The 6,477-nt window shown below is 34.7% G+C and overlaps 1 non-coding gene across 1 annotated transcript; it reads right to left on the bottom strand.

Moving 5' to 3' along the window:
- Positions 1–5,436: 5,436 nt before the first annotated feature.
- Positions 5,437–5,543, bottom strand: LOC145141628 (small nucleolar RNA R71). The gene has a single exon (XR_013722821.1). It is a non-coding gene; the product is annotated as a small nucleolar RNA R71 (small nucleolar RNA).
- Between the last annotated feature and the right edge of the window lie 934 nt (positions 5,544–6,477).

A 6,477-nucleotide genomic window follows, 5' to 3' on the forward strand; every position in this document is an offset into this window, starting at 1 on the left:
GCCTGGGTGACAAAGTCATTTCGATTCCGACACCTGAAGAACGTCGTTCAGGCAATTCAATGGTCAAGTATGGTTATAACAACTCATAAATTTGGTACTAAAATATACGATTAATGTATGAATGGTAATAACTTCAATTAGTTATATTTTAAAATAATAGAACTACTATACATACTAAAGGTTTCCAGAGTTTTTCGAACTTACTATATATACTGGTGATAGCCAGGGTTTTTCATGTAAAAAGGGGTTTCCCATTCAAAGCAACAATATATAACACATCTAGTGGTAACCAGGCATATGTACTAATACATTATGATATATCGTAACAGAAACACATATGTTAGAAAATATTGGATTTTCTTGGAAACATACAAATATTTTCATTGATTTATTAACATGTTTTTCTTACAAAAACATGCTTATGAACTCACCAGCTTAATGCTGATACTCTTTCAAAACTGCTTGTATTCTCAGGAAATCAGTAGACAGGTACCCCACAGCTTTTGAGAAGACGGAGCGTATAGAGTCACATCTTTTATATTTTGTTATCCTTTTGATGTATATAAATATGAATCAAACAGATGTAAATATTTAACTTATTCACTGTAATGGTTGTGTTTACTTTGATTACTATGATGCAATTGTTGTGATGCTATACATGACGTCCTCCACCCCCGAACGTTTCCGCCATTTCGGTTTGGGGGTGTGACAGATGCGTTTTCTTTCTTGCAAGTTCTTCCTATATCTAGCATTCATGTGATATTTCCTAGAAACATTTTTTTTACAGACAAATGAATGTTAAATTTAGGTTTCTCTTTTCTGATTGGCTTTTCAGAAGAGGTTTCACTAGACACATCCTTCGTACCACTTGGTCCTGCCTTATCGTAATGAAGGTCAACACGATTTAGTGGTTCCGAAACGTATTTTCCTTTCGTTTTCCATGAGGTCATTTCGGAAAGACCTTTTGTTTCGTCCGAATTTTCTGTTGGTCCAGACCATAAATATTCGTCACAACCATCAACATTATCATTATTTACAATGGAAGTTAGTTCTGACTTGTCGTTTTTTTCAGTCCGGTTTTTACAAAAACTTGATTAGGGACAGTTTGCACTTTTGGAAAAACTATGGCTTTTGCTTTTAAAACTTCTGAACCTTTATTTTCAACAACATGAATATATTCAATTAAATTTTCAGAAATCAACTTTTTCTTTGGTTCAGCCTCATTTTGTACAAATGTTGAACAATCTATCTCATCCTCTACAGAAATCTCACTCATGTCACTTTCGTCGAATTCAGAAACGTTTTCAGCATCAAAAGTATTTTTTAAACTCAATTTTGTGCACATCGAGTCAAATTGTTGCACAGTATTAGATTTAATTTGTTCTTTATCTTTATCGTCCAAATTTGTTTTAACATATTCTTATGTTCTTTGGACTGAATGTAAGCTTCTATTTTGTCAAGCCCAATTTTTTATGAATCGGAAACATCATCAAAGGACACAATAGATTCACACTTATAGCAATATGCATCGATTTCATCCTCTTTCAATTCGAGAAAGAGTAAAATCATTTTGTTTATATTTTTACCTATTTCACAATCAAGATGCAGTTGAGTGATATTGAAATATAAACGCTTTGCAATTGAACAGAAAATATTTCGTTGTTTCAAAAGTGCTAAATTGTCTCTCTTATGATAAATGACATCATCCTTTGACCTATTAAGCTCTAATTCCAACTTCTCTATCCACATCCTTCTCTCTTCAATTTTATTTGTTACCCTGCTGATTTGATCACTTAGGTTAGAATTGCTTAGACGAGTTCTCTTTAAACGATCGCTAAAATTAGAGAAAGTGTAATTTAAATCATCTAATCAGATTCGTAACGTGAAACAGGAATATTAAGATATTGGAGTATAGAGTGTACCATCTCTCACTCACTCACCTATTCAGAAACAGGCCTCACAGCGAAAAAACTTTCAGAGGGTTGTCCGCCATCATTCGCATATCCCCTCTGTTCCGAGACCTTGCTCTGAACCATCAGTCATTTTCCTTCGTACCCCTACGTTTCAGACTTTGCAACAAAACACCCATCGTGAGTGGGTTTCCTAACTTCCTCATCTTCCGAATCAGTGGACCATACCTCAACACATCTATCTTCGTCACTACCTTCCTGCACAATCAAAGAAGGCTTCACATTCCCAGCACTCTTTTTCCTCAAATCATCTATCTTCTAAACATAGTAGGCTTCATCTTTCTCAGTCTCCTTCTTTTCATTCAACCTTCTCAACATACATTCCTTAGCAAAATGATTCTTGCCATGGCAGTAATTGCAATCATAGCCAGAATCTCCCAACAACTTATTTTCTTGCTTCTCTTCTTCCTATTGAGAGTTCTTGAAGCTCTCTTCTCTTGACCTTTCTGAACTAAAGTTTCCCTGGTTACTCCTGTTCTTAAATCGACCAAAATTCTTTTTGGTGAACTTTTTGGGATTAGATACCATAAGAGCATGTTCCTCTTTGGTAAGTTCATTATCCGAAAAGTGGGATTCAGAATCTTCTTCAACAACCTTTTTTCCCTTCGCAACCAGGGCCAATGATCCCATGCTAGAGACGACTGCTTTCCATTCCGATCTCGATCTATTCATAAACGTGACTTTCTGCTCTATTATTTCACGCTTAATTTTCTGTTTTAACATCCTACTTAGAAGATGATTAAAACGATTGAATGTTTGATCAAGTTTTTCTTCTGGCTTTTAAACAAAAGCACCAAACTCCGATAGAAGCAACGCTTGAACCGAGTGTTCCAAATCAGTGTCGCTTGAAAAGAGCTCCTTTAACCTATCCCATATTTCCTTTTCCGTCTCACATGCACTCACCAGACGAAAAGTATCTAGTGCAAGAGCAAACATTTTTATTCTCAAAGCCTTGATGTTACTCTGCAACTTCTCTTTTTCATCTTGAGGAGTACCCTTATGATCAACCAGTATTGTGTTGTAGTCGGCTTGATTCTTGACGATCTTCCTCGTAGCTGTGTGAGAGAAAGTCTACTGCGTCATAGCCTCCCATATGGTTAATCCATGTTCTTCAAGACCTAGAACATAGTCTTCAAAGTGCAAGGCCCAAACTTCATAATCCCATGGGAAAAGGATTGGGATCCTGGTTGTAGATCTGATGCTACTCGAGAGATTGAAAGAGAGAGTATGAGGATCTTCGTGCTACATGATTTACAGATTCACAAGGACTGTTATAGAATCAGATGTGTAAAACAATAATCGAGTTTAGGGTAACAAATAGGATTCAGATTTGCCGTTTGTAATCGATAGAAACGAACAAAACAACAAGAACAAATCCAATAACAACTCAAAACCCTAACAAAACTCATCAGAAGATTAGCGTATGAGTTACACAGTCTCCTGCTCTGATACCAATTGTAGAAACAATAAAACTATAGATAGATAGATTCAAAATAGTTAGAGTGAATCAAATAACAAGAACAATGATCAAAGATGTGCCGAATTCTTAATATTATCAAAGTTTTAGAAGAGTTCAACGTGAAATTTTCTATAAAAGTTGTGTAGGGCAATACACACGATAACCCTAAAACAATACATTCATGCACATTAAATAGTCTAACCCTAGAAAACCATAACGACGGATGGACAGGCCAAATCCGTTAACAAAAGACTAAATACGTATATAACAATTTGACACAACACATTAAATAACCCAACACTTTTAATGACCACAGACACCTCTTGAAGCCTGTAGGTACCAGATTACGATTAGAGAGCTTGATTTGAAGAGCTTCGAAGGCACAATTACATCTAATAACTTGGTTTTCTTTGATTTAATCATGAAGTTCAAAGTTTATTTCTTTTTTAGTTGTTCTTCTACATTAGTTATGGACTAAAAACCCTCACGTCCGTTTAGAGTAGAGAAGCCTTGAACCTATGTGTTAATTCAATGATTTTGGATTTTAATTTAGTCGATTATTAATTATCTTTGCTTGTTAAAGAACCTTGTGTGTTAAAGTAACTAGCTTTTCTGTTTATTGTTGAGTACTGTTAGGATTAGATAATCCATCTATCTTAATGTGCTTGAATCACATGAATTTATGAGCCATAGAATTGTATGACTAGGGTTTTGACCAATATATATATATATATATATATATATATATATATATATATATATATATATATATATATATATATATATATATATATATATATATATATATATATATAAAATTGAAATTTACCATCATTAGTATTGATTAAAGAATTCAAGTCTTGCATAATTCAAACTAAACACTGATTTGTATGATTCTTTGTTCACTTGATCAATGACTTAATAGATTTAATAAATCAAAAGATTGGTAATTTTACCATTATTACTAGTCATAAAAGAAATCGGTAATTGACGAAGTTAAATCTGTTGCACTATCATTTGAATTAAACATAGGGAATAGGTGGATCATATCTAAATGAAAGTTATCTTTTAATCTTGTTTCAAAAATCGTTATTTGCTTGTCTTTAGTTTGAGTAACTATTTTTTTTTAAAATTGATTGGTATTAAGTTTTCTAAACTTGCAAAAGCATAACAACCCCCAATTTACTTTATTTAAATTTGCTACCTTTTGTAGATTTATTTAGCCTAAAATCATTTTCGTTCCCCAAGTGTTCGACACCCTACTTACCTACTATTCGATTTCGCGACTAGGTACATTCTCTATTTCCTTTTAACTGGTTAGATTAATTAGGATTAATAAATTAAAAACTAGTATATAGGTAATGTATCAAGCTTTTGGCGTCGTTGTAGGGGAACAATTTTATTTTTGTTTAATTTACCTACTGATTGTTATTCGATCCTTCTTGTGGGGTAAAATCCATAGAAAGTTAAATTTATGTTTTCGTCTTCCATGTCACACAACATGGAGGTTAATTTTCCACGGTATGGAAACTGGGGTACCAGTCCTTTATTTTTATTTTATTTTTGTTCATTATACGCATTGGTTTTAGTTTTGTTTCATTACTATAGAACAAGAAGATACCATGGCCGATATTGCAGAGATGACCATGGAAGAGTACAACCGAAGAATGTAAGATAACAATGGTGTTGGACTTATTCGACTAGACATTCAGGCCGAAATCACTTTCGAGCTCAAAGGACATATTCTAAATGAACTTAAGGAAACACCCTTTTTTAGGAAAGACTATGAAGACACCTACAAGCACATTGATGAAGTCCTTGAGATAACAGATTACTTCCATATGCCCAATGTAACTAAAGATGCAGTGAAGTTGAAGATTCTCCCTATCACATTAAAGAGGGTGAGATAAATATTGGTTGAACTCACTACCACCAAGAACAATCACGACTTGGGCCAATCTAAGGGAGTTGTTTATACATCAGTTCAGTCCAGCATCCAAAATTGCAACGCTCAAAAAGAACATTCATAATTTCCAGCAACATGTAGGGGAATCCTTATATGAAGCTTGGGAACGATACAAAGGGATGCTTCGTAAATGCCCACAACACGATTTAAACATGTAACAAGAAATCTCTACATTCTATAATGGCATAAACGTTTTCACAAGGAAACTTATGGAATCTCAAGGGACCCTGACTAAGAAGAATCCCACAAAAAATAAGGAGCTAATAGAAGAATTTGCACGACATTCTCGCGAATACCATAATCCCAGAGAAGAAGTTACATGGGGAAAAGAAAAGGGAGATGGAGATTCGAGAAGTTTAGCATCTATCATCGCAAAAATCGACACCATGGACTAAACAATTACAAAAACAGGACAGTCTATACATGCAATCCTAGTTCGGTGCGAAAATTATATTGGACCACATTTAATCCAAAATTGCGATGTGGATGAAATGGAAGATGAAAAGCTCAAGCTTGCCACTCGAGTGGTGATAAGTATGATGAAGATTAGAGGAATCCTCGGAAGGAATGGAAGCTATATGACGAATACAAGAAAGAGAAGGAAGAAGGGTTTAGACGACAAGGCCAATGTTTCTATCAAAAGGAACAACATGCACCCGAAAAGAAGCTGGATCTTAAGTCATTTCTAGTTCGATTCGCCGAAGCCTCCGAGAAAATGCATAATGATACGGAGGCATCCCTAACGAATAGCAAGCTACACTAAGATATCATCAATCCTTGATTATCAACATCGAGCAATAAATGGGGAAACTATCAAGGATAGTTCATGAATGCCTTCCACGAAAAATTCCTAGCAAAACGGATTCAAATTCAAAGGCACACATAAAGGCGCTGACGATAGGAAGTGGTAAAACGTTTAATCCTTTAACTCCTTTAACTAATAATGAGTCGTTAGATGTGCAGAAACAGGATGAAGAAAAACAAGAAAAAGAATATGTGTCAGATCCATGACATGGAGAACCAACCACCATGATGTGCAAATCTAAAAAACCCACCGAATGGCCTCATATCAAAGCATACAA

Source organism: Lactuca virosa, chromosome 9, assembly GCF_052849685.1.
Source record: "Lactuca virosa cultivar CGN04683 chromosome 9, Lactuca_virosa_CGN04683_v6, whole genome shotgun sequence".
Lineage (NCBI taxonomy): Eukaryota > Viridiplantae > Streptophyta > Magnoliopsida > Asterales > Asteraceae > Lactuca > Lactuca virosa.